Here is a 9,027-nt window from a genome sequence, read left to right as displayed (position 1 = left end):
AGGTGTGACGCTGGCGGGGAGCCCCTGCCCTCCTCTGCTGGCCAAGCGAGCGCACACGGGGTTGGTGTTAGTGCAGCGGCCGTTGGTAGTGAGGAACAATGTGGCGGGAGGTTGGTTACCTTGCCCGGGCCCCAACATCGTGGTATAGGTCAAGGTATAGCTCGCTTGTGGAGCAGTGCGAAGGGAGCCAGGGAGCACCGTGGTGCCTGGGAGTGGCTTGTGGCTGTGGGTCAGGCAGTCTGGGAGGAAGCCAGAGGTTCCCTCTGCTGCCCAGCTGGGAGCTCACACTCTCCTCAGGCTTACACTGAGGGGGAGAGAAGCCAGGGCCCCCGCCACAGCTCCTTGGTCACAGCTGTGAGAGCAGGACTTTGCACCGCCAAAATACAGCCTAGTTGGCCTCAATGTTGCAGAGAGGCAGCAGAGCAAGGCCTCAGGCAGAGGGATTACAGATCGGCGAGGATGGAAAAGCCACAGAAGACAGCCACAGCCAAGCAGTCTTCCCAGGTATTTTTGTTTGAGAATGGGTGGGTGAGTGGTGGCTAAGTTAGAGGTAGGGCTGAATTGAAGAGACATGAACTGAGCAAGACAACAGGTGCTAAGAGAGGCAAGTGTGGAAAGAAGCTAAGGTAAAGAAGCAGTAGAGGCAAGAAACTGCTAGAGCCGGTAGCAATCAGTACAAATCCCTGCTGGATACCATATGCTGAAAACACAGCCTCAGCTGAAAGGCACAGTTGTCACTGCACAGCAAATTGTCACTGCACTGGTTGTTTCCACAGTGGCTCTAATCATACACTTTCTTCCTACCTTTTACTAATACCATATGGCAGAGAGACAAAGAGGTATCATTTGATACTAGCTTCTCCAGTTGGGTTCATGCCTACAAAGATATTACTCCCAGAGGATCCTTGAGAAGGATGGATTGAAAGAGTTTTGTGGGTACATGTATCCATTCACAGCCAAGAGGAATAATTTTTTTTGGTAGCTACTGTAGCAAAATAATTCAAAGTCCTTACAGAAAGTGGGTTGTCACTTTGAACTGATACAAGGTGAAAAAAATGTCAACAGTAATTAAGAGATCTGAGCTGTAAGTGTGTACTACAGCTTAACAGATACACTGAGTATACATGTACGCAAACACACAATGTGCTTCACAGAGGAGTACGATTCATGGCAGGAGTAATGGTTCTGTGTCAAGAAAAAACTGTTGTAGATGGTTGTATCAGCAAAACTGCTTTCTCTGATACGATTTGTTGTATTTGCAGAGTAGTGATGATTTTAAAACACTGATACTGTGCTCAATGTTAGGAGAAAAGTTGCAGCTGAGTATCCTACTGGTGTAAGAATAAATCAAACTGATAAAGCACTTTTCCTGCGGGTGAAACATTTTAAAACATTTAGTTGTGGTTTGAAAAAAGCTATTAGCTATTATTGCCAGAATAACTAAATAGAAAAATGTAAGGCAAGAATCCAATTCCAGGAGATTGCCTATTTTTCTGAAACATAGTAAATAACAAAAGTTACACTTTCCACAAAGTTGACATCATCCTGAATGTGTTGACCGAATCTGTATTACACTATAGTGAGAAGCTCGAATGCTGATACACAATTAAATACTCAAGATGCTGCCATTTTACATCATAATACATAGATGATTTACACTGGTATCCCTACAGAAATTATTCTGCCATCTTGTTATTTGTTCTTTTTGATTTTTTCTCATTATTAATAAGAAGTTTTATCTTCATTTAGTTCCAGAAAACATTTTGTGTGTCTTCAGGGAAAATGTCTCCTTTCTCTTTGGTGTTCTTTGATTTTTGCTTTTAAGTGAATGTTTTTTGAATATCAGCTATTGGGAAAAGAAAAAAAAGCTGCAAAGACAGTTTCTTTGGTTTTTGCCTGAAAAAACTTTTCCAGTGATTGTGCTTCCTTTCCAAGACAATTATTTTTGTTACCCTCTGGCAATATTTTGTCCTTCTTTGGCACAAGGAGCTTCAGAGGGGTAACATTTGAAAATATACACAACAGTAAGATATTTGTGATCATTGTTTGATTTGGCTCCTGTTAAAATATACGCTATCCAGCACATCGCTGTATAGCCCCAGCACCTGCAGAGCTAGGCAGAAAAAGCTTTCGTGGGGGACCCTACTGATTTCATGCTCTAGTAAAAGGCTGAGAACCAAAGGTGTGGAGTGCGTGGTGGAGACGGAGGCGACACTTTGTATGCATTATCAGCTAGTGATGTTTAGTCCTATGTTAGTTCTGATTTTCCAAGCAGGAGTGTATTTTCCTTTCTTTCTATAGGAACTTAAAATTAACAGCCAGTTGCTTTATTCTTTTGTAGCACAGTATTAAGAGCACTCTAGGGATGCTGTACCTCACTGAATACGGAATTCTTACGTACATAGTTTCACTGAGAGGCTCAGCAAGGCAAAAGAATTAATGAGTTTAGGAACAGCAATCCAGCTGACTTCATGTTTTATCATCCTGATGTTTTACAGCCAGAGATTCCATGAATAATGGTCACATGCAGCAGTATTGCAGATTTTTTTAATTCCTAATGCCAGGTTATGGCTAGCCAGTTGATTGCAGTGGGCAAATGAACAACACAAGGAGATTCTCAACTTTATGCTAAATATTTGGACCATGTTGGCCAAGGAGCCCAGCAGGCATTAACAAATACAGGAGCTACAGAACTTCTCAGTGCCTTGTGTTTTGCAAGCTCATCCACCACAGACTCACTTATTACTTTCTTTCATTTCAAGAGACAAGAAATGTCATAATCAAGAATCCAGAAAGACTGAATTGCAAAATAGAGCTTGTCATTTTGTTCAAGATACAGCATTAATCCAGTTTCCTCTATAGACCTCAGACTTATATAGAAACCATTCATCTTTCATCAAAGACATGACAGTTTTTTTCGATTTCTATAGCCCAGCGTAGTGGAGTATATTTTTACAGTGACTTCACTGTGCGCAGCTAATTTTTTTAGTTAAAATGATGGGAAATAAAACCTCATTATTTCCCACGAAGCAGTGCTCTGATTAGAACAAAACCCAACATTATATAAGGTCTGTAGGAATAAGCAGGGGGGAGCTATTTAAGAAAAGTCCTTTTAGAAACAGGTTGAATCCTCTGAAAAAAAATCTCTTTAGCTGCTGTATTTCTGCCTAATAATTTAAGCACAATCCAACAAGTGCAAGTCAATCAAATCTTACTGTTTGTGTAGTCTGGTTTTAGGTACAAGATGTAAATGAAATGAAACGAAGGTGAGACCCATACCATCTCTTCAGTGCTGGCAGCTTCCAAGAGCACAGCCAAACAGCTCGACCAAGCCCAGCTACTTGCTCAAACCACCCTCATATTTTCTGTTTATACAGTGCTATAAACCTTATGAAAAAAGGCAATGTGTTTACAGGGTAAGATTTCAAGACAAGCACTGCCAGCTTTGCTATAAGGAGATCCACAAAAAATGGATTGCAAGGGTTCAGGAGAGAAATCAAAATCAAACAAGAAAACTGATAATGAATGGAAAGTGTCCTGGGAAAAGAGAATACTGAATCACTTAGCCATCTTGCAGGTACCCCCATTTTTAACTTATCAGGAGAAGGAAAAAAAAGGAAGAAAAAGTTCTCATAATTTCATTAATGGCCATTCAAATGTAATTTAAAAATTATAATGAGTAATGTTGACCGTGTGTCCTAGTAGTCAAATACGGACATCAAAGGCAACTTGTGTCCAACAAGCTCTACTGCAAAACACCACAGGCAAACAAGACTCTCCTCTGCTTTCACTGTACAACAGCAGCTCAGTTTTAAGCTCTAGAATAATTCTCAGCCAATGCGTATTAGATACTTAATTGCATGTGTTTGGTTTTGTACAAGACTGTTAATCTTAGATTCTTTCATTCTCAAAGCAGCTACAAAAGGTCCAGGCTTTAAACCTAAAGTGAAACAAAACAAACCCCCATAAATCCCCTTCAAAAGAACAAATGTTGCCAATGGTGACTGAAAGCTTAATTATTTTACCACTGATTATTTTAGCATAAAGTTATGTATAAGGTACAGCATTCACAATCCTGCCCTAGCTCTTTCATCTTCCAGAATTACAAAATACAGAGGTTCCTTACTATATTCGTATCAATTAAGTTAAAAGCACACTGCTTTAGACAGCGCTCCAGTACAGCAGCATGTTAGCTTTGTGATGTTACCATGTGCGCTACCAGTATATATCCATAAGGGCACTATTTTAGTGTTCAGTCACCTCAATATATGTATTTTCTATGTGCACATTATACCGCTCTCCTGTTATTCTGGGACAAAACAATGATAAATGCTCTGTTAGTACATAAACACGTGCTTTGCCCAGACCTAAGTCCAGGATTGTCTTTCTGTGGCGACTAAGAAAAGATTATATATCTTGAGGTTTCGCGTGATATGTAATCCATAATTAGGATCTCATGCTACAAGTCACTTCAAGAAGAATGTCACTTCATCTCCCTGCTTTTATTTCCTCTGTCTTGTCCATACAGATGGCAAAGGCTTATGTGCAGGAGCTGTTCCTTTCTATGGGCTTATACGGCAGCTAGCATTTTCTAGGGTCTCTAGCTGCTGTGTTACACGAGTATTTAAGATACAACGTTTTCAGATGTGTGGACAGAGATCTACGTCTCAATTACTAGTTTTCTTACCTGTATTACAGTGTCTTGTGAAGGTTATACAGACAGCTAAGTTGGTCCTGCTCCCCTGGGATTCACAAACCCATTCTTAAAAGGAGATGAACATTACAAATCAGTTAAGTTACAATTACAAAGGCAAAATGCTGACAGGAAGCAAGAGTTTTACACCATTTATGAGGTATGAAACAATTGTTTATTGTTCAGATGATTCTTTTTGGACAGAACTGCATTAAACATGAATGTTCTACGTATGGCTTAACCAGGTGGACTTCACTGCGATTATCAAGAACATTGGATTTTGTATGATTTTATTTCCAAAAGTAATAGAACAGTTTCAAGCAAATCAGAAGATGATACAAATCATACTTGTTTTAATTTATGATGTAGTTAATTCAGGCTGCACTCTTGTTTTAACTACACAACAGATGTTTGTGGTTACAGTCAGTAACTGGAACATGCAAGCCGTTGAGGCTAGAGGTAAGATAAATGTAAAGATCAGTGGAGGACATTAGAACCATTTGTGTTCCAGTATTTTAACCAGATTTTTTTCTGCTAAAACCATGCAAACAGAAATAACTAATGCTGCTGTCATTTAAATAACAATCTTTTAAGTTTCTGAATTAAACTAGTCAAAAGCACTGGATGGTTCTTGGAGCTATTGTCAGAGCTATTGTTTCAAGCCATCTGTGGCTTACAGAAAACATCTTCTCCTCATTTGTATTCTATATGTTTAAAACCATAGGTCTCCGACTGCAGACCTCAGTTTTCCACTAGAAAAGGACTTCACAGCTATGATTTAGTGCATCCTTGTGTTTTTTAAGTGCTAGAGCTACCCAGAATATGTTCTTTATGGTCAGACAATTAAGAGATCTTAGACCCGCAGTTCCTAAACTTTCTGGGAACAAACGCTGTTCCCCTCTTACTAGGTTAGGAATCACTGTCAAGGTAACTGAAACACTGGCTTGTGAGTACTGTCAATGGCTTTGAAGACTGTCCTCTGGGAATACTTGCACTAGGCAAGTAAATCTGCAAAATTTATGTAAAGCATGGGCATTAGAATGACATTCCGAGTTGAGACATTCAGAGAACAGTCCACAGTTTGGTCAGGCTACATCATTTGGGACTTGAGTCTTGCCTATATGTAGTTTTATGTCCTTTACCACAAAGGATGTAGGTGTTTTGACTCCCAGAGGGGTGCAGTTGTGTGATGAGCTGTGTCTTTATTAACGGGAGGGGGGGAGTTTCTAGTTTTCAACCAGATCAGCAACCTGATCTGACTGATCTCAGCCAGCATACTGCCTGAGCCAGGGAATGACAAACTGTGGTCAGGGAGCGAACTCTTTCACTGGCAACACAGCCTAGTTGGGATTGACACAGCTGTGGGAAAGCATTCTTTCAGGCTATTTTTAAAGTATAGGACAATTTTGGTTTATGACCCAGGACAGTCTATTGCTTGGAAACCCACCTGGCCACACACAACGTAGCTTTCTGAGAGCCCCAGGCTCTCCCAGGTGAGATGATATTCAAAAAACACGCCTCTCTCTGTCTCACACAACAACTGGACATGACTGACTTGTTGCCAGATCTTGTCCCAGAGGCTGCTGCCTTCAAGCTTACCTGATATAAATCACCCGACATAGCTCTCAATTACTTTGCGTTCCAGCAACATTGTCTGAATGGTGCATAACAGCTAGGCAGAAAAGCTGTAAACAAAACACATGCTCTGCCGTTGTGTTTTATTGCAACTTACATGGTTTTCCGAACAGAAGTGGTGGACTTTCCAGCAAATTACATTAGCACTGCTGCCTAGTCTTTGTGGATTGCCATTAATACCTGGCCAACAGCACGGAAGCATCTTGAGTGTTGTCCAGAGCATTTTCCATTTTCAGTACTTATGAAGAGTTGTCAAACAAGAGCGTGTGTTGCCTTCATACTCTTGTGTCATCTTGGAGAGGATAAAATTCAGTTATCACATGAACGACTGCCTGGCAGGAAACCAGCCCTCTGACAGAGGTGTAGCAAAGGCTTATAACAATGAGAGTATCTCTGTGTGGGCTAATACTCACCAGGATTTTACCAGTTAGCATTAATCAGTTCTTGCCAGTTTTTAGCTCATCACGTCATAGGAGCTCTACACTGTAGTTATCAACAACCTATTAAATTCAAGTTTAAAAAAATGAAAAGCAATTCCCAGTGCAAATAAACCGTGAAGTACGTTTGAAAAGCAATGTAACAATTGCAAATTATGTTTTATGAGCTTTCTTCTAGCAGTAACTATCACATGAACAATACGACATTGGGACACTGGGAATATTTAAGCTTGATAGTCTAGCCTGAGGACTGCAGTAAGCTTTAATAAGCTATAGTCATTATCTTGAGTACCATTTAACATGGTTTCATTTGGCACAAGTCAGAGATGGACAGCGTTTAAAGACCCGGGATCAGATTCTCTGCTAGTGTACACTGCCATGCTTCCATGGACTGAATCTGAGCACGTATTCTCATACATCTGCTGGAGTATGGAAAAAAATGTGTTAATCACATTAAGTGCAGTGCTGGAGATTTCACTTTAAAGTAGTAAGCCTTACCTTAAACACTGTAAAATCTAGCAACTGTGGTAGTGCCAGGTTTGTATTTTCTCGCCTTCTGTAAGCTACTTTGGTGACATCCTCTACACAACAAAATAGATGGGGAATAAAGCCCCAAAAGCATTTAAACGACCCGGGAAAGCTCCCAAACCCATCACATCACTCCAAAGAGGTTGTAAATGAAATTAAGTTATAAACTTCCAGGTTTCTCCTTCCAGAACAGGCATGACGGAGGGAGGTTTAACACTGGGAAACATTCTGCATGTGATAGCAAGGACCCCAAAGGGCTGAAATGAGAAAAAAGGCGTGTGATAGTTTTACTGCAGTGGAGGGGAGAGTTAGGTTGTGTTCACCACACAAGGCAGGCAGGAGATTAGTTTTCATTTGTTTTAGCTTCACGTCAAACGTGCTTCTAAATCATCAAAGAGAGACACAATGTGGTTGTGGCTGCGGGTGCCGGAGGCAGAGGAAGAGGGAGAAGATTGGCAGCAAGGATGCCCTTGGCCACAAACGAGATTTTGCTTTACAAAGGGAGAGATGAATACTGAGCTGTGCAGAGCTCAGCTCTATGCAGAGCACCCGGAGAAGACAAGCCTCAAACAGGACAGGACAAAGGCCAAAGAAAGCTGCTTCAGCCTCTGAACTGGATGCTGCTGCTTTAAATATCCCAACAATTCAGCAGTCTCCTCCTGCCTGCATTTAGCCAGCTCCGGGCTCGACTGTAGTACAGCTGGGATTTTTTGTTTGTTTGTTTGTTTGTTTTTAAATCTGTGCAATTTATTTTACTTTCTTGCAGCCGTTTTTGGTTCTCTCAATTTGCCTCTTCCCAGTTGCTTTGCCAGTTTGAACACCCCATCCCCCTGTCCCCCTCCCCTAAAATACAACCCCGACTTATAGGGTAGTTTGGTCCTACAGCCTCTTATAACTTGGTGGTTTGTGTTTTTTTTTTAAAGCTAGCTATTGTTTAATTACTACTTTGAAGTCAATTTAGCAGAAAAAAAATCCCTAGTTTAAGGTGGCTTTTTGCATCCCCACCAAGCTATTCAGCAGGGCATTCATCCAGGATACAAAACTGGGCTGAAGCTTTAGGAGTTGAATGGATCGCTCCAGTAGAGATTTAATTTCCATGAAATTCCTCCATGAAAATCCACTCACTCCTCTCAGATCTGACAGACAGGCAAAGACCAGCCACTACCTTTGAACTGAGTCATTTTTAAAGGCATCCCACCACTCTCTGCCCCCCATGTAAATATGAATTGCTGAGGCTCAGAGCGCCCCGGTAGACTTTCGGCCGCTCATCTATCTTCACAGGGTGCCCGGGGAGGGGGGGCGAAGTCAAGCACATGACTCCTTGATGGCTAAACTGGGGGGGGTGGGGTGTGAATTAGCCCCAAGGCGGTTCGCAGGCACCTGGGGGAAGCCCCTGCCCCGGTCGGGGGGTCCCCGGGACAGCGGGGAGACCTGCCATCCGCCGGCCGTGCGGCGCGTCGTGTCCTGGGTGTTTGCAGCCGGCAGGTGGACGCTGCCCCAGCGGGGGGGCGCCGGGCAGGGCAGCCCGGGGGGCTTCGCGGCTAGTGGCTGCGGCGGGAGCCCGGTGCCACCCGGCCCTCCCGTTGGGGACACCAGCGGGCACGGGACGGGCCCTTTCCCCGGCCCCCGTGCCGGTGCTCCGGCGGCGCCCCCGCCGCACAGCACCCCCTGCCGGCCGGCCGCGGTGCTGCCCTCCGGTACGGGCTGCCGGTTCGCCAGGCACCGCCGCGGTAC

The sequence above is a fragment of the Falco rusticolus genome, chromosome 14, assembly GCF_015220075.1.
Source record: "Falco rusticolus isolate bFalRus1 chromosome 14, bFalRus1.pri, whole genome shotgun sequence".
Lineage (NCBI taxonomy): Eukaryota > Metazoa > Chordata > Aves > Falconiformes > Falconidae > Falco > Falco rusticolus.
Note: the sequence above shows the minus strand (reverse complement) of the source record.